A 24125-nucleotide genomic window follows, 5' to 3' on the forward strand; every position below is an offset into this window, starting at 1 on the left:
TCCTGGGTCCACACTGTCCAGGATCCTGCTCCCAAAGCCCCCCACCTTTTCCCCATTGATTGGGGTTCACGTACTCCCTCGCAAAAGGCCCGAGCGGGTCATGTGCCCTGCGAAAGGTCGCCCCTCAAAGGGGCCATGCTATCTCACCCTTGTTATGAATACCTTTAAGCAAATTCTTCTTTTTGAGCATTCCAGAGTATTTTTTTCTTTTCTTATCATTAAAAGTTGAATAGCCCATTTGACTGACAGACAGGACACTTGCTTCCCCCTCCCTCCCATTCTGCTGCTGTCTCATGGGGAGGTTTCGAGCTTAATAATTTTTTCTCTATAGCAGCACTGGGGAACATTGCAGCCAAAGGTACCACTGTACAAAGAATGGGAAGCAGGGAAGGTAGCCCCTAATGAACTACCCACATGGTTTCTGCCCTGATCCTTGGTTCCCTGAATATTTCTTTTTATTTGATCCAACCTCTCAGAGGTTTGATGTCTCCAGCCTGTCCCGGCGGTGGCCACCTCTCTTAACAATAATAATAATAATAATAATCATTAGTGTCACAGGTAGATTTACATTAACACTGCAATGAAGTTACTGTGAAAATCTCCAGATCGCCACATTTCGACGCCTGTTTGGGTACACTGAGGGAGAATTGAGAATGTCCAATTCACCGAACAGCACGTTTTTCGGGACTCGTGGGAAGAAACCAGGGTACCCGGAGGAAACCCCTGCAGACACAGGGAGAATGTGCAGACTCCACCCAGACAGTGACCCAAGCCTGGAATCAAACCCGGGTCCCTGACATTATGAAGCAACAGTGCTAACCACTGTAAGCTTCTGAGGTTACAGAGTTTCCAGCCATCTGATTGGCATAGCAGCATCAAAAGTCTACTTGGGGCCCTCAATAGACCAGCAAGCCCACAGGTGACCAATCGGGAGGCTGTCTTTGGTACAATTGCTCAGCAGGTGCCGTTGCTGACAAGCGTGGGCTCAATTTTCATTTTGATTCCAGGGTCGCAACACCTGTGGTAAAAATTGCCCTGCACGAAAGAAGGACCCTTTTAGAGTTTGAGTCGTGAGAAGATTTTACAGATCAACAAGTGTTGCTGTGGTTTGCAAGCTGGTAGAGGGGTGAGGAAATTAGGGAAATAATAGCGAGGAACATAACAGTCAGAGTTTGTGTTAGATGCTGAGGGGGTGATGGTTGCTGTGGTGATCCTACAAGAGTAATAGTACTTGAGTGAGTGTAAGCTGCTCTTGAGTAATGATGGGTATGAGTCAGGTTTCCTTTGCTATCCTTGTGAAGTCATTAAACTTACTGCTGTCACACGGTTATATCCTCAGGCTGATGTGCTTTCCCACCACTGCTACTCTACTATGGGCTTTGACATTCGCTTCTACTCTTATTGACAAGATAAAACTGCTATACTAACAGAATGAATTTATATTGGCTACCTGATATGATTTTATTGTTGCCGAAATCCTTTGTTATTTTATTCTAATTTCTATTCTGTATTTCTATAACATTCACCACAATAACAAAGAAAGTTACAGCACAGGAACAGGCCCTTCGGCCCTCCCAGCCTGCGCCAATCCAGATCCTTCATCCAAACCTGTCTCCTATTTTCCAAGGTCTACTTCCCTCTGTTCCCGCCCATTCATATACCTGTTTAGATGCTTCTTAAATGATGCTATCGTGCCCGCCTCTACCACCTCCGCTGGTAAAGCGTTCCAGGCACCCACCACCCTCTGCGTAAATAACTTTCCACGCACATCTCCCTTAAACTTTCCCCCTCTCACCTTGAAATCGTGACCCTTTGTAACTGACACCCCCACTCTTGGGAAAAGCTTGTTGCTGTCCACCCTGTCCATACCTCTCATAATTTTATAGACCTCAATCAGGTCCCCCCTCAACCTCCGTCTTTCCAACGAAAACAATCCTAATCTACTCAACCTTTCTTAATAGCTAGCACCCTCCATACCAGGCAACATCCTGGTGAACCTCCTCTGCACCCTTTCCAAGGCATCCACATCCTTCTGGTAATGTGGCGACCAGAACTGCACGCAGTATTCCAAATGTGGCCGAACCAAAGTCCTATACAACTGTAACATGACCGGCCAACTCTTGTACTCAATACCCCGTCCGATGAAGGCAAGCATGCTGTATGCCTTCTTGACCACTCTATCAACCTGCGTGGCCACCTTCAGGGTACAATGGACCTGAACTCCCAGATCTCTCTGTACATCAATTTTCCCCAAGACCCTTCCATTAACCATATAGTCCGCTCTTGAATTTGATCTTCCAAAATGCATCACCTCGCATTTGCCTGGATTGAACTCCATCTGCCATTTCTCTGCCCAACTTTCCAATCTATCTATATTTTGTTGTATTCTCTGACAGTCCTCCTCACTATCTGCAACTCCACCAATCTTAGTATCATCTGCAAACTTGCTAATCAGACCACCTATACCTTCCTCCAGGTCATTTATGTAGATCACAAACAACAGTGGTCCGAACACGGATCCCTGTGGAACACCACTAGTCACCCTTCTCCATTTTGAGACACTCCCTTCCACCACTACTCTCTGTCTCCTGTTGCCCAGCCAGTTCTTTATCCATCTAGCTAGTACACCCTGAACCCCATACGACTTCACTTTTTCCATCAACCTGCCATGGGAAACCTTATCAAACGCCTTACTAAAGTCCATGTATATGACATCTACAGCCCTTCCCTCATCAATTAACTTTGTCACTTCCTCAAAGAATTCTATTAGGTTTGTAAGACATGACCTTCCCTGCACAAAACCATGCTGTAATTTCCTGGGTTCACCGTTGCTACCTTTTTTCTTTAAAATGGGAGGGCAATCAACCATTCTCCATTTAGTGCCCTTGTCATAATCCTGGCATGCTTTTGATATTTAATCCATGTTAATTCCGTTTTCCTTCTTGGGCAGGATTGTCTGACGCCGGAATTGGGACTCCAAAATCATGGTGGGCGCTAGTTTCACGGCAAATGTGAAAGCGAGCACTTTTCCAGGAGACACATCCGGAGTGAGACTCATACAGAGTGAGAGATTTAAACTTGGTAATTTGGTGCAGTGAGGTAAATCAGCAAAGGTAAGTGGAAAATCTAATTCTGCTGTTTTTCAGTTAAAAGTGCAGTGTGGAGCTTAGTGTCTGATTGGTTGAAGTTGCCCCCACCATAATTGCTGAGAGGCAGTTATCTGTCAATCACCTGAGGCCTGTTGAGGCCTGTTTAGGGGCACATTGTATTATTCTCTTTGAAGGTAAGGTTTTTTTTTTGAGTCATCGGTTAGCTGAGGTCTGTATAAAAGACAGACAGAGAGCGCACACAGTAAGCGAGCACTTTTCCAGGAGACACATCCGGAGTGAGACTCATACAGAGTGAGTGATTTAAACTTGGTAATTTGGTGCAGTGAGGTAATTCAGTGCAGAGTGTGAGGAGGTGCTTTTTAACCCTGGTAAGTGACTGGTAAGTAGTCGCTCTTTTTCTTTTCATTGTCTAATTTATTTATTTTTATTTTGAAATTCTAGTTGTTTAAGTTTACCAAGGGTTTAAGACATGGCAGGAGATCCCAGACCCGTGTCATGCTCCTCGTGTGCGATGTGGGAGCTCAGGGACACGTCCACTGTCCCTGGCTCCTTCACGTGCAAGAAGTGTGTTCAGTTGCAGCTCTTGTTAGACCGCTTGACGGCTCTGGAGCTGCGGATGGACTCACTTTGGAGCATCCGCGATGCTGAGGAGGTCGTGGATAGCACGTTTAGCGAGTTGGTCACACCGCAGGTGAAGGTTACTGAGGGAGATAGAAAATGGGTGACCAAAAGAAAGAGCAAGAGTAGGAAGGCAGTGCAGGTGTCCCCTGCGGTCATCTCCCTGCAAAACAGATATACCGCTTTGGATACTGTTGAGGGAGATGGCTCACCAGGGGAAGGCAGCAGCAGCCAGGTTCATGGCACCGTGGCTGGCTCTGCTGCACAGCAGGGCAGGAAGAAAAATGGCAGGGCTATAGTGATAGGGGACTCGATCGTAAGGGGAATAGACAGGCGGTTCTGTGGACGCAATCGAGACTCCAGGATGGTATGTTGCCTCCCTGGTGCAAGGGTCAAGGATGTCTCGGAGCGGCTGCAGAACATTCTGGGGGGGGGAGGGTGAACAGCCAGCTGTCGTGGTGCACATAGGCACCAATGATATAGGTAAAAAACGGGATGAGGTCCTACAAGCGGAATTCAGGGAGTTAGGAGTTAAACTAAAAAGTAGGACCTCAAAGGTAGTAATCTCAGGATTGCTACCAGTGCCACGAGCTAGACAGAGTAGGAATGTCAGGATAGATAGGATGAATGCGTGGCTCGAGAGATGGTGCAAGAGGGAGGGATTCAAATTCCTGGGGCATTGGGACCGGTTCTGGGGGAGGTGGGACCAGTACAAACCGGACGGTCTGCACTTGGGCAGGACTGGAACCGATGTCCTAGGGGGGGTGTTTTCTAGAGCTGTTGGGGAGGGTTTAAACTAATGTGGCAGGGGGATGGGAACCAATGCTGGAAGTTGGAAGGTAGTAAAACAGGGACAGAAACAAAAGGAAGTAAGGGGAAAAGTGCAAGGCAGAGAAGACATAGTCAGAAATCCATAAGGGCGACAGTACAAGGTACAGTGACTGAGGGGAGCACAGTGAATAGGCCCAGTAATAACAAAAGGAATAAAACTGGAGATGTTAAGATTCAAAACAGAGGTAAAAAAACCAACATAAGTGTACTTTACCTGAATGCTCGTAGTATTCGGAATAAAGTAAATGAGTTGGTGGCACAAATCATCGTAAATGACTATGATTTACTGGCCATTACTGAAACATGGTTAAAGGATGGTCACGACTGGGAGTTAAATATCCGAGGGTATCAAACTATTCGGAAGGACAGAGTGGATGGTAAGGGAGGTGGTGTTGCTCTGTTATTTAAGGATGACATCCGGGCAATAGTAAGGGATGACATCGGTGCTATGGAGGATAAGGTTGAATCCATTTGGGTGGAAATCAGGAATAGTAAGGCGAAAAAGTCACTGATAGGAGTAGTCTATCGGCCACCAAATAGTAACGAGATGGTGGGGCAGGCAATAAACAAAGAAATAACTGATGCATGTAGACATGGTACAGCAGTTATCATGGGGGATTTTAATCTACATGTCGATTGGTATAACCAGGTTGGTCAAGGCAACCGTGAGGAGGAGTTTATAGAATGTATCCGCGATAGTTTCCTAGAACAGTATGTAATGGAACCTACGAGGGAACAAGCAGTCCTAGATCTTGTCCTGTGTAATGAGACAGGATTGATTCATGATCTCATAGTTAGGGATCCTCTCGGAAGGAGCGATCACAATATGGTGGAATTTAAAATACAGATGGAGGGTGAGAAAGTAAAATCAAATACTAGTGTTTTGTGTTTAAACAAAGGAGATTACAAGGGGATGAGAGAAGAACTAGCTAAGGTAGACTGGGAGCTAAGACTTTATGGTGGAACAGTTGAGGAACAGTGGAGAACCTTCCAAGCGATTTTTCACAGTGCTCAGCAAAGGTTTATACTAACAAAAAGGAAGGACGGAAGAAAGAGGGAAAATCGACCGTGGATATCTCAGGAAATAAGGGAGAGTATCAAATTGAAGGAAAAAGCATATAAAGTGGCAAAGATTGCTGGGAGATTAGAGGACTGGGAAATCTTTAGGGGGCAACAGAAAGCTACTAAAAAAGCTATAAAGAAGAGTAAGATAGAGTATGAGAGTAAACTTGCTCAGAATATAAAAACAGACAGTAAAAGTTTTTACAAATATATAAGGCAAAAAAGAGTGGCTAAGGTAAATATTGGTCCTTTAGAGGATGAGAAGGGAGTTTTAATAATGGGAAATGAGGAAATGTCTGAGGAACTGAACAGGTTTTTTGGGTCGGTCTTCACAGTGGAAGACACAAATATCATGCCAGCGACTGATAGAAATGAGGCTATGACAGGTGAGGACCTTGAGAGGATTGTTATCACTAAGGAGGGAGTGATGGGCAAGCTAATGGGGCTAAAGGTAGACAAGTCTCCTGGCCCTGATGGAATGCATCCCAGAGTGCTAAAAGAGATGGCTAGGGAAATTGCAGATGCACTAGTGATAATTTACCAAAATTCACTAGACTCTGGGGTGGTCCCGGTGGATTGGAAATTAGCAAACGTGACACCACTGTTTAAAAAAGGAGGTAGGCAGAAAGCAGGAAATTATAGGCCAGTGAGTTTAACTTCGGTAATAGGGAAGATGCTGGAATCTATCATCAAGGAAGAAATTACGAGGCATCTGGATAGAAATTGTCCCATTGGGCAGACGCAGCATGGGTTCATTAAAGGCAGGTCATGCCTAACTAATTTAGTGGAATTTTTTGAGGACATTACCAGTGCAGTAGATAACGGGGAGCTGATGGATGTGGTATATCTGGATTTCCAGAAAGCCTTTGACAAGGTGCCACACAAAAGGTTGCTGCATAAGATAAAGATGCATGGCATTAAGGGTAAAGTAGTAGCATGGTTAGAGGATTGGTTAATTAATAGAAAGCAAAGAGTGGCGATTAATGGGTGTTTCTCTGGTTGGCAATCAGTAGCTAGTGGTTTCCCTCAGGGATCCGTGTTGGGCCCACAATTGTTCACAATTTACATTGATGATTTGGAGTTGGGGACCAAGGGCAATGTGTCCAAGTTTGCAGATGACACTAAGGTGAGTGGTAAAGCGAAAAGTGCAGAGGATACTGGAAGTCTGCAGAGGGATTTGGATAGGTTAAGTGAATGGGCTCGGGTCTGGCAGATGGAATACAATATTGACAAATGTGAGGTTATCCATTTTGGTAGGAATAACAGCAAACGGGATTATTATTTAAACGATAAAATATTAAAGCATGCCGCTGTTCAGAGAGACTTGGGTGTGCTAGTGCATGAGTCACAGAAGGTTGGTTTACAAGTGCAACAGGTGATTAAGAAGGCAAATGGAATTTTGTCCTTCATTGCTAGAGGGATGGAGTTTAAGACTAGGGAGGTTATGTTGCAATTGTATAAGGTGTTAGTGCGGCCACACCTGGAGTATTGTGTTCAGTTTTGGTCTCCTTACTTGAGAAAGGACGTACTGGCGCTGGAGGGTGTGCAGAGGAGATTCACTATTAATCCCAGAGCTGAAGGGGTTGGATTATGAGGAGCGGTTGAGTAGACTAGGACTGTACTCGTTGGAATTTAGAAGGATGAGGGGGGATCTTATAGAAACATTTAAAATTATGAAGGGAATAGATAGGATAGATGCGGGCAGGTTGTTTCCACTGGCGGGTGACAGCAGAACTAGGGGGCATAGCCTCAAAATAAGGGGAAGTAGATTTAGGACTGAGTTTAGGAGGAACTTCTTCACCCAAAGGGTTGTGAATCTATGGAATTCCTTGCCCAGTGAAGCAGTTGAGGCTCCTTCATTACATGTTTTTAAGGTAAAGATAGATAGTTTTTTGAAGAATAAAGGGATTAAGGGTTATGATGTTCGGGCCGGAAAGTGGAGCTGAGTCCACAAAAGATCAGCCATGATCTAATTGAATGGCGGAGCAGGCTCGAGGGGCCAGATGGCCTACTCCTGCTCCTAGTTCTTATGTTCTTATGTTCTTATGTTCTTATGTTCTTATAAATCGCAATTTTCCGGTGCCTCGACAGTAGCGTCAATGCGCTCCACTCCATACGTACAGTAAACACCATTGGCAAATCATTAGTGGGCCTGACCCAGTATTCTCTGGGGCCTCTGCGATTCTCCACCACCACTGCGGCGAATTCACAAATGCAAGGTTCACTTGTGCTTTTAATAATCAGGAAACAGGCACTGTGGCTGATGAGGAAGAGGTAGGGCACGGCGAGGTGCAACCGTGGGCTGCCGGTCCTGACACTGGCCGGGCTCTCTGGGGTGAGGGTGGGGCCCTCCCAGGACAGGGGGTGGGGTGGTGACCAGGTACGGACTGCCATTGTCACGGCCTGCAAGGCAGCCAGCTTGCTGCTGTCGTATTATCATAACTATCAGCATTGCAAGGGTAATGTAGTGCTGAGGGTAGCCACTAGAGGGAGCTACAGTTACAACTATATAAGGCAGTGTTGCTAGACCTTAGGGGAGGAGTGTGTGCAGGAGACACCTAGTGAAGGTCATAAGAGCAGATAGTGTGAGTAAGGTTAGATTATAGTTTATACCAATACTGAGATTAGCAGTAGATGAGTGTAGTTAGATGATATTGATAAGTTGTTTATTCTTAAGGACTAATTGTCGAATCCCAGTTTAGTAGTGTAAATAAAATCATAGCTTTATTTAAGTTAAAAGCTATTCTGTGGTCTTTATGAACACTATGCCTACCATCCTGAAATAAGTAACACAAAAAACACCACAGCTGCCACCTCACTGATCACTCACCATGGCCTCTGGTTCTGCAGAGTGCCCCGGCCCTAGGGTGCTCCCATCCCCGCACTCCAGGCCCACTCTCCCACCAGACTCCTCCCGCATCCCAGCCCCAACCCTTCACCCCACCATCCCTGCAGCCCACCCTCCGCCATTACACCTCCCCCAACTGGCTGCCACTCACCTGTGGGGTATCACACGGCCCACCCAAGGTAACACCCATAGTAGTCCCTACAGGAGGAGATGCCGGACATGGGCGGGGAATGTACTGCTGGTGTAGGCAGTGGCAGCCGACGGTTCCCCTGGCAGCAGGGACGGGATACAGGGCTAAAGGCCCCAACAGTGCTGGGCACTGACAGGGCCATGGGTTCGGCGATTGGGGGGATGGGGGGACATGCGGACATGCGGGGCAGAGTCTGCAGTGCCACCTGGTGGCGCTGTGTAGCTCATTGGAACTGGTTAGGCATGGGATTACACACCATGCCAACATATCAGCCTTTCACCCCCCCCCTGCAGACAATGGATATCGGAATGCAACCAGCAATGGTAGTCACTGAAGCCCTGGGAGCTGCACTATGGCTGTACGAGTTGGAGTTGCTAATGGAGGACGAAGCTGCAGCAGCAGAGCATGCCTCAGAGGAACAGGAGACAGCCACTGAGAATAGAGAGACAGCTGCCCAACAGGCCGAGGAGGATCAGGAGGGGCAAAGGAGGTGCCGCATGAGACCTCGCGTATGCCAGCAGCGCTTGTAATTTGAGGACCTGCCGGACCGGACAAGCCATCAAAGACTCCGGCTGAGCAGGGGGATCATATAGCATATCTGCCAGATCATGGCGCAACTGGCTCCACGGGAGAATGTGTGAGGACACCCTCTCTCAAGGTGATGATCGCCCTGAATCTTTACGCCAGGCGCCAAGTGGAGACCTGTCCGGAATCTCACAGAGCATCCGCGGCATCACGGAGGCCCTATATGCCCAGTCATCACAATACATGGATTTCAATGCAGAATTTCGCCACTATTGTCAACATGATCCGGGTCCAAGGGGTGATCAACGGGGTGCATGTCGCCTTTTGAGCACCTGCAGATGACAAGCCACACTTCACAAACTAAAAGGGGTTCCACTCGATGAAGGTGCAGCTGCTATGTGTCCACCAGCTGCACATCATGCACGTCTGCTCCCAATACCCGGGCACTGTGCACGGCACCTTCATCCTGGCACGCTCAATGATTCCCAATCTCGTTGAGATGCACCCCGACTGGGGGTTTGGCATCTGGGTAAAGGATTATCCACAGCAGTCGTGGCTGATGACATCTATCTGGAGGCCATAGACCGACATGGAAACCTGCTACAATGATGCCCTTGCCGTGTCCAGGGGTGTGATCGAGTAGTGCTTCAGCCTCCTGAAGATGTGGTTCAGGTACCTGAACTGCTCTGGAAGGGCCCTCCAGTACGGCGCTGGGAGGGTCACCCACATTGTGGTGGCCTGAGTGGCGGTCGGACACTGGAACAGCCAGCGCTGGCTGAACTGCGGTGTCTGAGCCAAGACGAACCACAAAGTCCATCAATTCCACCCCCCAGCCAGCAGCCCAGACCAGCCCACCTCTCCCACCCCTCTGTAAGAGCACCGAGCCAGGTATCTGTGCACAGGTCTTTAATGTGGAAATATTGTGTCCTAGCCTCTGTCACTGAAATGTGCCTTGCACCCGGGCCAACTTAAGTAATGTCTGTTTTTCAGGCCTTATGGGCCCCAACACTATATCTCAGTGGATGCCCAGATGGTACATCAGGAGTGGAGGTGGCCTGCTGTGATTTGCACCTGTGATCGGTCGCCTTTGTGGCCTTATTCTGGGTCGACCGGACCTGAATGGGCACGGCTGCTGCTCCGGTATCCCGGGTGGCGTGGTGCTGCCCCACTCTGCCTGCTGCCCACCAGATGTGCCAGGGACAGGAGAGGGGAGTCAAAGGTGCTGCGCTGTTCTGGCACTTCCCCTGCGAGAGTCACCGGCAGGGGCCCCATCACCTCCTCCTCCCTCTGGGTACCCAATGGGTGCCCAATGGGCTACTCCATGAGATGGGGGTGTGAGCGGAGCCATCCCCTGAGGCCCCCCCACCACCTGCCGCTGCCAGTCCTGGATTCCGCTTTGGTCTCGACCAGGGTCTGCACGTTTGCGGTCATGGAGCAGGGAGTGGACCATCTCATCTGGGACTGTTCCACATCACCCATTGACTGTGCCATCACCTTCTGGGTCTGTGTCGCATCAGCCAGTGACCTTCTGCCATCTCCCTCTGGGTCTCTGCCACGTCAACCAGTGGCTGGGCAATGCCGCCTATGCTCTCAGCCATGGCCCACTTGGCGGCACCAAGTGGCCTGGGTGCCACGCATGGCCTGCAGGTGCTGGATGCTCGCCGACAACCCCTCATGTAGTCCCTGGCTCTGTAACTGCATCTCCACAATCGATGGGACTGTCTGTTCCAGAAGCCTGAAACCCGTCTGGGCGACAGCTAGTCCCTGGAATCGGCCTGGCCTCTGCCTGTCCGCCTCATTGGGAGTTCTAACCTCCACCTGAGGTGCCGGAGCATTTGTGTGGTGCGCACCAGATAGTGTCCCAAGAGACTCTTCACTAAAGTGCCCAACTGAGGTGAATATCTATGGGATGGTGGAGGGTGTTGGAGACAGCTGTGAAGGGAAATACATTTCATCCACGGACACAAGACAGGACGCATGATTAGACCGTGGGCTGAGGTGGTGGTGTGGGTGTGGGGGTGGTATGAGGGTGGTGTGGGTTGAGCGGTGTGGATTGAGGGTGATGTGGGGGTCAGGGTGGTGTGGACGTGAGGGTGTTGTGGGAGTGAGGGTGGTGTGGGGTTGGGGTGGTGTGTGGTTGAGGAAGGTTTGGGGTGAGAGTTATCTGGGGGGGGGCGTAAAGCACATGACACGGGGAACTGCAACTCTTAGGGTATGATTCTCCGGGAAAGATTACTAAGTGTGGTGGTGAATGGGAAGTGCGTAAAGCTGCCCGGCACTCGGCCCAGCACGGCGGGTAATGCTATTCAATGTTAATTGGTCCGTTTAACGAGGCCTCAGGAGCTTCTCACCGCGAATGAAGGCTCGGCAGCTGATTTGCCAGGACCGTGCTCACTAGCCCCTGCGCTAACAAGGTCGAGCAGCACTTAAGCTGCCATTGCTCAGCCAACCCCAGCCAGCTCGCCACAATGATGCTGAAGAGACCAGCCCCAAGATTCAGGGACACAGACCTGGGGAGGCTCCCGAAAATCCAGGACGGTCCAACCCAGACGGCACCTTCCCCAGGCTCACAGGAGAACATCGAAGGAGAGTTCCGAGGATGCCAACATAATAGTCTCCTCACAGCTCTCATGCCCACCCTCCACCAGCGCAGATACACGCACCTCGGTGGAAAATGTTAGAGCTCAGGCTTCTGGGACACAATTTGGTGAGCACCACACTGCTGATGATGTCCCTCAACTGGTGGCAGGAACCCCCAAGTAAGAAAGCAGTCGGAGCTCTGCTGAATTCCAGGTCCCAGCTGGATCCCAGCCTGATGCTGAGCCTGTGAAAGAGGTCCTCCCGGAGCTGAAGGAGGCGATAGGGGGTGGCCAGGATATTCAGAGGGAGATGTCAGCGTCACTCCAGCAGATCCAAAGCCATTTGGATGAGCACCAGAGGCTTCAGGCGCAGGAGATGTTGGCGTCAATGTAAGTCACCGAGGCCAACCCTGCTAGGGTGGCAACCGCAATGGAGAGTCTGGTGCATGACGTCGGCACCATTAGTGAAGGTGTCCAAGGTGAAGGTGTCGGTGATGGTCATGGCTGAGGGTCTTGACAGAATGTCTGACTCGCTGGGGGATGTCACCCAGTACCAGGCTGACCTCAATGAGGTGCTGTGGGATGTGTCCTGCTCTCAGTTGGGAATGGCAGAGGTGCTGTGCAGCTTGTCCCAGTTAAAGGTGGACATTGCCATGGCGCTGCAGAGTATGTTCCAGTCACTGAGGAGCATTACTGAGGGTGTAGACATGATGGTGCAGACCATGGAGAGCAGCCAGGGCTGGCAGAGCCAGATGATGCGGGCTGCCGGGGCTTGAATCAGCTGCCCCTCCGTACCAAGGTGAACCCCAAGACCCTAAGGGCACCGAGCGGGAGGAGGGGGCACTGGGTGCCAACCTGTACCGATCCCATGGAGTAGCGATGGTGGCCACCAGCTCCCCCAAGTTCCACCCCTCTGATGAGGCCGCGTTTCCGGTTTTGCACACGGGACAGGGCGGCACAGTTGTGCATATGTGGCAACAAATGAGCCGGGGCCTTCCAACCTCAGAGCCCCCAGTGGACACTCACCCACCCTCTGATCCCAGAGCTGTGTTCCATCCACTGGATTTTCGGATATTGGCGCTGCCTGTGTGATGTTGCCTCCTGTAGTGTTGGCTGCTGCGTGTGTTATGTTGCCTCCCGCGGTGTTCAGGCATCAAAGTGTTATTGGGATGCTAGGTAATCATTCTCACATGCTGCATGGCCTGCCCACCCACGGGAATTCACTTGGGTTGTGTGAAGTGCTCACTTAACCACCATTGCCAATTCTCTATTCGCAATATCCTTCAGCGGCACAGCCAGAGGCTCGGCAGTCGGTAGGGGCTATGGGTGGTCGGTGGGACACACAGGCAGGGTCAAGTGTTACCCCAGGAATGGGTACATATGATCCAAAGGTTTTTCATGGTGGAGCTGAGAGCGGTTGCCCCCCCCCCCCCCCCCCCCCAGTTCCATGGCGGCCCACCTCTGTGGAGGGTCCCCCACCCGCAGCCAAGTGTCCCCATTCCCCGCCGAGCACTGGGGTGGCAAGCTCAGCACCCCCGGCTCTTTGTCACCTCCTCGGCTCCCCACAGAAGCCCTTCCGCCAGATTCACGTTTTTCAAAAGGAGCACTAATCGGAGCCTGCGTGACCACCTGCTGGGGAGCTGATACTGCTCCCTAGATGCACTGAGTTACTGAAAGCTGCTGCTCGCGGGTTCCTCTCAACCCCAACTCCAGACAACTCTGGATGGCAGGAGGGTGTTGGATATGGGGTCGCTCCTGTTAATTGTATGGAAATTGGGCTTAAGTGGTCAGAATTGTTTTCTCGCCACACCATGCCGAGATTCCAATTTCGCCCAGGGGAGTGGGCCGGTTGCATCACAGACTGTTTTGGGCTTGGCGTGGATTTCGCTTTCTGCCTCTCCTGCTATTCACGGGCTCGTTTCGTTTTCGCCCGAGAGGAACGAGGCCGGAAGATCGCACCCATAGTCTCACGAACAGCGAATTCCACCATTTGTTGGAGTTGCTTGATAGTCCTTTTTCATGAGGTAGAGATGCCTCTGAGCTTGGTATCTCGACTTACATAGGTACACATAGGTGGCCCACTGCATTGATATTTATCTTTTTGACAAACTGCATAGTTCCACTACTCTCCAAGATAAATTCAGACCTTAGGAATTACTCTGGTAAGACTTCTACAGCACGCAAAGTTGGTCCTCTTAAAATTGAGCAATTTTGTTTGGATTTTAGTAACTTCTCCAATTCTTGTAATGTGAATGATGATCACTGGTCCTGAAAACCTCATCCACTCTTGTGTTGGGGAATTGTTATCCCTATCATACAGGATCAAGTCCAAATGTATTCTCCCCTTGATGACTCTCTTACAAATGGAAATGGCAGAAGCGCTGCTGTGATAGTATTGGAGCTGTCGCGGGCACAGCAGCAGCATGAGGCTGAAGGGCAGTAGTTGCTCGGTATGGTTGAGAGTTGGGGCTGAGAGGAACCCACGAGCAGCAGCTTTCAGTTACTCAGTGCATCTCGGGAGCAGTATCAGCTCGGGGAGCGGAAGAGGATTGGCAGCAGCACAAATGGAAAGCTGGAGCTGTGCCTGAGTACTGACCCTGTAGGGGAACCTGGCAAGTAATGTGGGATACAGTTTCAGACAAAGTGATTGAGCGGCTGGGAGCTAAGCAGTCATTGGGGCATTCTGAGATAGATTCTGGATGCCTGACAACCCACTGAGGTAGGTGCAAGGGGGATTCCAGGCAAGGTGGGAGCTGCTGGATGGGGAAATCAGAGGCTATATCATCAAATGCGAAGGGCCGACATGTCTCACGAGGAAGACTGAGTTTTAAAGGAATTTTATGACTCAGGGTGATCATTGGTGTATGGGTCAGCTGCTGAGAATATCTGTGAGATCTGCCTTGATTGTGTCTGCCATTTCGTGGAGTTTGTGGTTTGTGTTTGACCACAGTTTGCTCGTTAATTCATGCTTGACTCATGTTAATTCTGGAAGATACCGTATAGAGTAGGTAGTATGGACTTTGCATTAAAAATTATTTTGTTTGTTTAAAAACATGTAAAGCTGTAGATTCATTCTCTCAGCAAGTTTCTGGCATTTAAAATTTCATCTACTTTAAACAAAATATTACTGGTCCACAACTGGATCATTACCATGATAAGAGGTAACAGAAGAAAGAGTAACATGAAGAAAATGTTCTTCATAGAGCTAATAAGCTGGATTCTCCGCAGCCCAGTGCCGAAATCGCGGCCGGCGCGGGGGTGGAAAATCCACTTTCATGCCGAAATCGGGCGCGGTGCCGGTCCGGCGATTGTCCGGGACCCGAAAATAGGCGTGATCGCGGAGTATGCCGCATGGCTGGGGCCCTGTTGACAGAGGCCAATCCTCTGCTCCCGACCGGCCGAGTTCCCAACTGCGTGGAACTAACCACCTATTGCCGGTCGGTATGCTGGTGTGGCGGCTGCGGACTGAGTCCACAGACGCCCTGGTGGGGGACAGTCGGATCAGACACTTGGGGGGGGGGGGGGGGGGGGGGGGCCTTATAGGGGCCGGGGATTAGATCCTCGCAGTTAGATGCTCGGGCGAGCGGCTGATCGGGAGTGGGGTCTCATTTTTGCATCTGGCCCCAAACCCGCCATGGAGCTCGTAGCGGCCACTGGAGGCTGCCGCCGTGTGCATGCGCGGACTCCAAACTGGAAGTGCGGTGGCCCGTATCCACAGCTAAAACTGCGAGATTTACTCCGGGTCCCTGCTAGCCCACTTCAGGGCATTGAATTAGTTCATCTTTTTTACAGGAATCTCTGCAGTAAAACTCCAGCGTTTTTACGCTGGCGTGGGGACATAGTCCCATTTTGGGAGAATCCAGCCCAATGTTGAGGATGTGGACTGCGCTCTCTGAGAGGAGGTCAGAGACAGATTCAATCAAGTCATTCAAGGGGACGTTGGATTATTGTGAGAAAAGGAAAAATGTGCAGGGCTACAGGGAAAAGGTGGATGAGTGACTCCAATTCTTGAATTTCTTGAATTCTGTTCAATTCCCTTTTCTTCCCATGTACTGAATGATCTGTTGAGCTGCTTGCAGAAAAATACTTTTCACTGTACCTCGGTACACGTGACAATAAACAAATCCAATCCAAAGTGAACTACTTCTTCCGAGAAGAAACACAGACTCGATGGGTCAAATGGCCTTCTTCTGTGTTGCAACTATTCGATGTTACTGTGATTATTTCTGGAAAGTCCTTCTATACATTACCATTTGAGAGATTATTGATCTGGGCAATTTCTGGTAACCAGAAATTTCCAACTCCTGAACTGGTGCCCTACCAGTCAGCTTCCTCATCTCACCCATAGGGTCAGATAGGAAAGTAGGCTGGATTTTTCTGCCTGGGCCACTGGCCCCACCCACATGGGTAAAGCCCTGGTGTGAGCCTGCCTCCATCTGGTGGGCTCACCCTGCATCCATTTGAGGTGGGACTTCAGACCCTCAGCAACAGGTAATCCCACCTCCTAGAGCTGTGGCCAATCAGAGGCTGGCAGTTTTGTATTAGTGGCAGCACCGCCGGTAGTGGTGGCCACTGTTGGTACTGCAATGAGACCGGCAAGAAAGGACAGCAGCAAAAGCAGAAAATGTTGGAAACACCTCTAGGTGAGGCACAGCTTTAATGTTTGAGGTCGATGACCTTTCATCAGAACTGTCCCCTTAAACGTTAAGTCCATTTCTCTCCACCAATGGTGTCCAACCTGCTAAGTAATTCCAGAAATTTCTGCTCTAGTGTCAGATTTACAGGGCGGGATTCTCTGAGCCTGGGGCCCGGCCAGAGAATCCCCACGACCGGCGTGAATCGCGCTACGCCGCCCCGACGCCCTGAAGCCGGCATGCGATTCTTCACAGAGCGGTGTGGTTGGCGTAGCACCGGACGGAGGCCGCTCTACACGGCTCCCCCACCGATTCCCGGCACCATCCACACCTGCTCTTAGCCGATGGGAACTCGGCATGGAAGGGTCAGGGGGGTGGCCTGTTGGGGAGGGTGGAGTGAGGGAGTTCCAACCCCAGGGGGGGCCTCCGATGTGGCCTGGCCCGCGATCGGGGCCCACCAATTGGCAGGCTGGCCTCTCTGGCTGGCGAGGCCTCCTTTCTTCTGCGCCAGCCCCTGTAGCCCTTGGTTCCGCTCACAGTGTTTGTAGTGTTTTGTTTCTGATTTGTTGCAGGAATGTTTTCTGCACTGAAGCTGGGACAGAAGATAAGTCTGGATGCCTTGCCAGGGTCAGGTGGTCATGCACTGGTGAGGGGGGGCGGGTATATTTTGGGGGTGGTCCTCGAATGGGCCCAGGAGCCCTTAATGAGGCAGCACCCTCACCTTATCCACCACCTATCCACATAGCGAAACCTGCCAGGCCGGATGTTTGGTGTGCGCCTCTCCCACCGTTTGTTTAATCCCAGAGGAAGTGTGAGGTTATCCATTTTGGTAGGAATAACAGCAAACGGGATTATTATTTAAACGATAAAATATTAAAGCATGCCGCTGTTCAGAGAGACTTAGGTGTGCTGGTGCATGAGTCACAGAAGGTTGGTTTACAAGTGCAACAGGTGATTAAGAAGGCAAATGGAATTTTGTCCTTCATTGCTAGAGGGATGGAGTTTAAGACTAGGGAGGTTATGTTGCAATTGTATAAGGTGTTAGTGCGGCCACACCTGGAGTATTGTGTTCAGTTTTGGTCTCCTTACTTGAGAAAGGACGTACTGGCACTGGAGGGTGTGCAGAGGAGATTCACTAGGTTAATCCCAGAGTTGAAGGGGTTGGATTATGAGGAGAGGTTGAGTAGACTGGGACTGTACTCGTTGGAATTTAGAAGGATGAGGGGGGATCTTATAGAAACATTTAAAATTATGAAGGGAATAGATAGGATAGATGCGGGCAGGTTGTTTCCACTGGAGGGTGACAGCAGAACTAGGGGGCATAGCCTCAAAATAAGGGGATGTAGATATAGGACTGAGTTTAGGAGGAACTTCTTCACCCAAAGGGTTGTGAATCTATGGAATTCCTTGCCCAGTGAAGCAGTTGAGGCTCCTTCATTACATGTTTTTAAGGTAAAGATAGATAGTTTTTTGAAGAATAAAGGGATTAAGGGTTATGGTGTTCAGGCCGGAAAGTGGAGCTGAGTCCACAAAAGATCAGCCATGATCTAATTGAATGGCGGAGCAGGCTCGAGGGGCCAGATGGCCTACTCCTGCTCCTAGTTCTTATGTTCTTATGTTCTTATGTTCTTATGTTCTTATGTTCTTATGTTCTTATGTTCTTATGTTCTTATGTTCTTATGAAGTGGATGTAGCGTTTAAGTGGTCATTAATCTGCCTGCTATGGATCTGAACTGACCCATAGTCTGCCCAACACCTCCCTCACGCTGGTAAAATTGCAGCTGGGCAGGCACTTAGGCAGTGGGCACAGCACCAATTATATTTTACGGCCTGCCAACCTACTGCCACGAGGACTTAAAAATCCAGTTCGTGGGAACAGTTTAGACCATGCAACCCTTGGAGCATATTGGTAGCACAGTGGTTAGCACTGTTGGTTCACAGAGCCAGAGTCCCAGGTTCAATTCCCGGCATGGGTCAATGTCTGTGCGGTGTCTGCACGTTCTCCCTGTGTCTTCATGGGTTTCCTCTGGGTGCTCCGGTTTCCTCCCATAAGTCCCGAAAGACGTGCTTCTAAGGTTAGCATTAGAATTCTGAATTCTCCCTCAGTGTACCTGAACAGGCACCGGAATTTGGCGACTAGGGGATTTTCACAGTAACTTCATTGCAGTGTTAATGTAAGCCTACTTGTGGCACTAATAAAAGATTATTATTTCACCATTTAATTCGATTATGGCTGATTTGTACCTCAAAATTGACCAGCATTTGATCTACATCTCTTGACGCCCTTAATTAAAAATGTATCCAATTGATCGGAATCTATTCTTCATGACTTTATGATGTTATTGATGTCCATTCTGTCCAGATCGCACAACTTAGATTCCAGATATCCTATACTAATGCATGCATAGCTCTCTCACTTCTAAGTTTATTGAATTATTACCTATCTTTACGATTTGCTTTGTTTAACTTCTGTTATTGGAATTAAACTTCTGGGGCAAAATTCTCCCCTACCCGGCGGGGCGGGGGGTCCCGACGCCACGGAGTGGCACCAACCACTCTGGTGTCGGGCCTCCCCAAAAGTGCGGAATTCTCCGCACCTATAACAGCTGGCCAAAAGGCCTTCGCCGGTCCGCGCATGCGCCGGTGCGTCAGCGGCTGCTGGCGTCACCACTGGCGCATGCGAGGTGGAGGGGGTCTCTTCCGCCTCCGCCATGGTGGAGGCCTGGCGGAGACGGAACAAAAAGAGTGCCCCCACGGCACAGGCCCGCCGGCCAATTGGTGGGCCCCGATCGTGGGCCAAGGCAACGTGGGGGCACCCCCCCGGGGTCCGAACACCCAGCACCCCCCCGAGGACACCGGGGCCCGTTCGCGCCGCCAATCCCGCCGGCACAGAGGTGGTTTAAACCATGTTGGCGGGAGAGGCCTGTCAACGGCGGGACTTCAGCCCACCGTGGGCTGAAGAATTGCCGCGGGGTGCACGCCGATCGACGGGGCGTGATTCCCGCTCCCGCCGATTCCCGGCTGGCGGAGAATTCCGGCCACGGTGGGGGTGGGATTTACGCCGGCCCCAGGTGATTCCCCGGCCCTGCGGGGCGTCGGAGAATTCCGCCCCAGAACTGCGATATTGTATTTTCAATAGCATAAAGAATTTGCTGCCTCAAAAAAGGATTTCTTACAAAATAACAGCATCCATGCAACATGAATGTTCATGTGTAGTCCACAACCTGTGTATCATTTTAATGAAGCAATTCAGATGCGGGCTGATCCTGAATTATTCCAAGAAAATATGTTTGCATTCTAGCCACATCAATTGAATGTTATGACTATGTTTGTTTTTATTTTATTTTTGATTTCATGTATCCTGGAATATCATCATTTTATTTGACCATGTTTTGATTTAACTCTATAATTCAGTGGTATTGTCGGCATTCTCCAGCCTTAACAAAGGTTCATTTTAAAATTGTCTTTACTCATCTAATTAAGGGAGCAAAATAGCTCTGAAAGCTAGTGTCCAAATCATTTAAGCTAAGTTAATCTTGAGAAAGGTGGGTATCACAAACACCACTCTGGCTCAGGCATGTGTTCAGGTGCAAAATGGAACATCTTTTGACAAATTATTGGGCATGACATCTTCCAATCTCAAAGGAGATGATTATACTCTTAAGTTAGCAACTCTTGTCAGTTGAAAATGAAGCAGGATTCACTTCATGACAGCGTAATGGATTAAGACAGTGGTTCACTTCCTACCAACTAAGTAAGAAGTAAAATCTGGTTTCGTTCATATTGCTCTGGAGATTAGTCAGTCTCTGGGACTCAGACCCAGCACAAAATGGAAAAAGTGACTCCCGATGCAACAAGATCATGATGAGAGCATTTAGGCCTCAAATCTCAGCACTACAGCACCAGTGGGTTCTGCACTATGAGAGCCAGTTAAGGTAAAAAAAAATGGAGGCCCACTCAAGACCATTTCCAGCAATACTCATACCTGTTGGTGTGCCGCAGTTGTGAAAAAAATTGTCAGTAATCTTATGATACTGTTCGGTGCCTAATCTTCTATATTAGACCACGATTATCTTGTTAATTCCCCCATTTAAACATGCATGGTTGAACATGCATTCAGTCACATGTAACACCCACGCCCACAAAGCGAAATGGAAAAATGGACGGTTTACTTTTAAAAATCAGATTGATAAATGAACAATTAACTTTGAAACAAGATAGATTCAGGAGGTCTGGTGACTTTTTTCCCAAGGTTTCTGCCAAATATCCATGAAACTCTCCAAGGCTATAAGTTAGCTTGTTTGTAAATAACCTTTTCGAACATTTCCTGAGAAGATATTAGAAAAATATAAAAGATCTCTGCTGTGGATTTAACAGCAGGTAAGGTAAATGTAAAGTTGCCATAGTCTCAGATGACCATAGGATCCTCTCCCCTTTGAGAAGGAGAGCTAGCTGGTGATGATTTAACTTGAGGATCACCACAACCTGAGGCGAGGGCAAGGTTAAGAAGGTGGGGTCTTCAAGAATAACCTGCATTGAACCTGCACTGCTGGCTTTATTCTGTATTGTGCACCAGCTGTCTAGCCAAGTGAACTAAACAACCCCATTTCACGGCAGCTATTGTCCAAATACCTGCAGAAATGAATGTGCAATGACCCCACAGATTTACACACGGTGGCAGGGAGCATACCTGATGCAGCACAGTAGCACATCCACTAACGACACAGAGGTGGGGTTAGGCATTTACCTCCCAATTTGAAGAACCAAGCCAGATCTTCACCACAGAGGCTCAAAAGCATCTCATCTGGAGAAAATCCAGAACGCTGCTGTTGCAAGGAATAAACCATTATGAAATTGTTGCCAGAAACTTCCAACCTCCATTTCCTCAGGGAACGAAAAGAGAATCATCAACATTTTTGCCTTCCATCATGAAACACTCATGAGTGATAGTGAGTTTGCAGACTTGTTAAAAAATCTAAGTGCATGTGACCTTTTTTGTCATCCCCCTTTCTTGTATGTGTGGGTTTTGTGATAATGGATGCAGTTGCACTCATATTTTTGCATGTGGAGAAATCAACGTTTATTCTTCATTTTTAAAAAACCATACGAGAAAGTCTTTGAGAGTCACAGCATTCAAGAGGTTAAAACACTTCTTCCTTAAAACCCATTTTGTCATGGTCAGTTGGGAAGTGGGTAAGGGTGAAACCATCTGACCATCTATCCCCTCTCTGTAACATGCACAAAGAACTACCTCAGCAATGCTATTTAAATCAATCACAATTTAATTTTCAGATGATGCTTTTCACTATCTGCTTGTATTTTTGGAGTTGGTGACATTGTATAAAGAGTGGTTTTGCACATTGATAAGGAGTTATGTACTTATAAAAGGCTTTTGAGCACACCAATCGCTCCCGGTTACGGGGCTATAGTTCCCTTTGAGCTGCAGCATCAGAGGAAGATGGAGCTGAGGCAACAAAGAAGTCAAGCTGCCCACAAAGGGGTGAAGCCGAGGAGGGCTCTCTGGAAGAGGCCTTATCCACGTAGGGTCGTCAGAGAGCTATAATTCTCCCTCCACCTAATGTAACAGCAGTGTGTTCAGTAGCTGCGCTTCTCCAAGGAAGGTTCACAGAGCTGTGCCATTGACTGCAAGCTGACCTTCAGTCTCAGAATAGCGTGAGGACAGTACAGCCAGTGACTGATTTGACTGTGGCTCTCACTTTTTATGACAGTGATCACCCCCATGGGGGAATCATGAACAAAAATAACCAAATTTACTGAATGACTCCTGTTGCGCTAACAATTGCACACAGAAACACGAAACGGTACAAAAGAGGCTTTATTACCGTGAGATGTTACTACCTCAAGTGGAGCTGTAAAATGGCAGCTCAGGAGACCTCATGGATATTTATACTGCTCCTGTGGGCGGAGCTAGCCGGCAGGGGCTTACCGACAAACTATGCAGGGGCTTACCGACAAACCTGTAATAGCCGGTACTATTGTACATCCCCTAATAGAGGCACACACATATATATACAGTGGTATTACCACAACTCCTGTCTCCCTCCACAAGATTTCACATTTTGTAACTTTTCCTTTGACAGGAATCATAATCACTCTCCACAGGCAGCACATGCAGTTCCAAATCTCTCCGACCTGGCCTCTTGTAGGTAGGATCTCTCACTTGCCCACATCCATTGATTTAGTTGAGGAGCCACAGTCACCAGCAACCTTTTTCCATCAGAAGTCTCAGAGGTAGCCTCGCCTGAACAGCACACTCCTGCAGAACATCCTCAGCTAGATTCATGATGGCACAGATTCCCCAGACACTCCTTTATCATTCCTTTGAGTAAGTCACACTAAACAATCTGGGCGCGGTGTAAGTTTCCAACCCTGTGTTCAAGTTTCTGTCACACACACAAACACATGCACACACACATTCATGCACGCACATACGTCAGTGTTCGCCTGCACAAAGTTGGCATCTGAGTCCCCTACAGCATCTGAGTCTCCTGTAGCACAATCCTTTATGAACTCAATCTGCATTCCTGACACTCTGATGATAGAAGACAAACAATAAGTAAAATTTGAAAGGTAATTAAAGAAGTAGCTTCATGTATCCAAAGGCCACAAGGCCAGAATTCACATCAACACTGCTCAACCCTTGTGTTCCACAACTTAGACTATATATTCATATCACTAACATTTCCAATTACAATCTTTGAATGACACCCATTGATTTCAAAGGCTGCAAAATTGGACAGGGCCTGAAAAGTGGGCACAAGCAAACTTTGTGTTGTCGCCTAACTTAAACGATTGTAGCGTGCAGCCAACACTAATGATGTTAATGCATACTGGTACAACCTCAGCAAGGGAGGCACAATTGCAAGAGGTTAGCATGAGTTAAAGGTAACCTGCACCCCTTAAAGGAGCGATGCATTGTATCCAGAGCAGATGCGGGGATGCTGTAGGCAGTTTAATAGGTCTGAAGAAGCCTTCGTAATCATAGGTAAGCCTTTACTGACTCAGAGCTATTTACAAATGTGAAGTAAAGGTTACAAGCTCGGAGCTGTCTCCATGCTTGCTGGTGCACACAGTTCTGTCTTACAATAGGCTGTCCCTGGGTTAGGGTCATGTCTCTCTTACAACATTGTGTGAGCAGTACTGTACTCAGTCCCACACTGACCCTCTATGTGTCAGGTCCCGATACTACACCTCTCCACAAATATTTTTCTTTTTTTTTGTAATTATTTTTATTTAAAACTTTTGTCAAAAACATAATTTTTGCATAACCGTGCGCAACCATTAACATAACAAAATGAAATTAAAGTTGTCCACCCCCCAGGGATGGTGCTGCTGCTGACCTTTACTGCTCCCCAAGAAAGTCGAGGAACGGCTGCCACCTCCGAGAGAAACCCGCCATGGACCATCTCAAGGCAAACTTTATTTTCTCGAGACTGAGAAAACCAGCCATGTCACTAACCCAGGTCTCTCCACTCGGGGGCTTCGAGTCCCTCCACATTAAAAGGATCCGTCTCCGGGCTACCAGGGAGGCAAAGATCAGTACGTCGGCTTCTTTCGCTTCCTGAACTCCCGGATCGGCTGACACACCAAAGATCGCTATCTCTGGACTCAGCAGCACCCCCCAAATATTTTTTCAATGCACTTTAAGTGATTTAGTTTACTTTATGTCTTACATTGTAATTACTATAACATATTTACATCACTACC

This window comes from Scyliorhinus canicula, chromosome 6 (genome assembly GCF_902713615.1).
Source record: "Scyliorhinus canicula chromosome 6, sScyCan1.1, whole genome shotgun sequence".
In the NCBI taxonomy this organism is placed as follows: domain Eukaryota; kingdom Metazoa; phylum Chordata; class Chondrichthyes; order Carcharhiniformes; family Scyliorhinidae; genus Scyliorhinus; species Scyliorhinus canicula.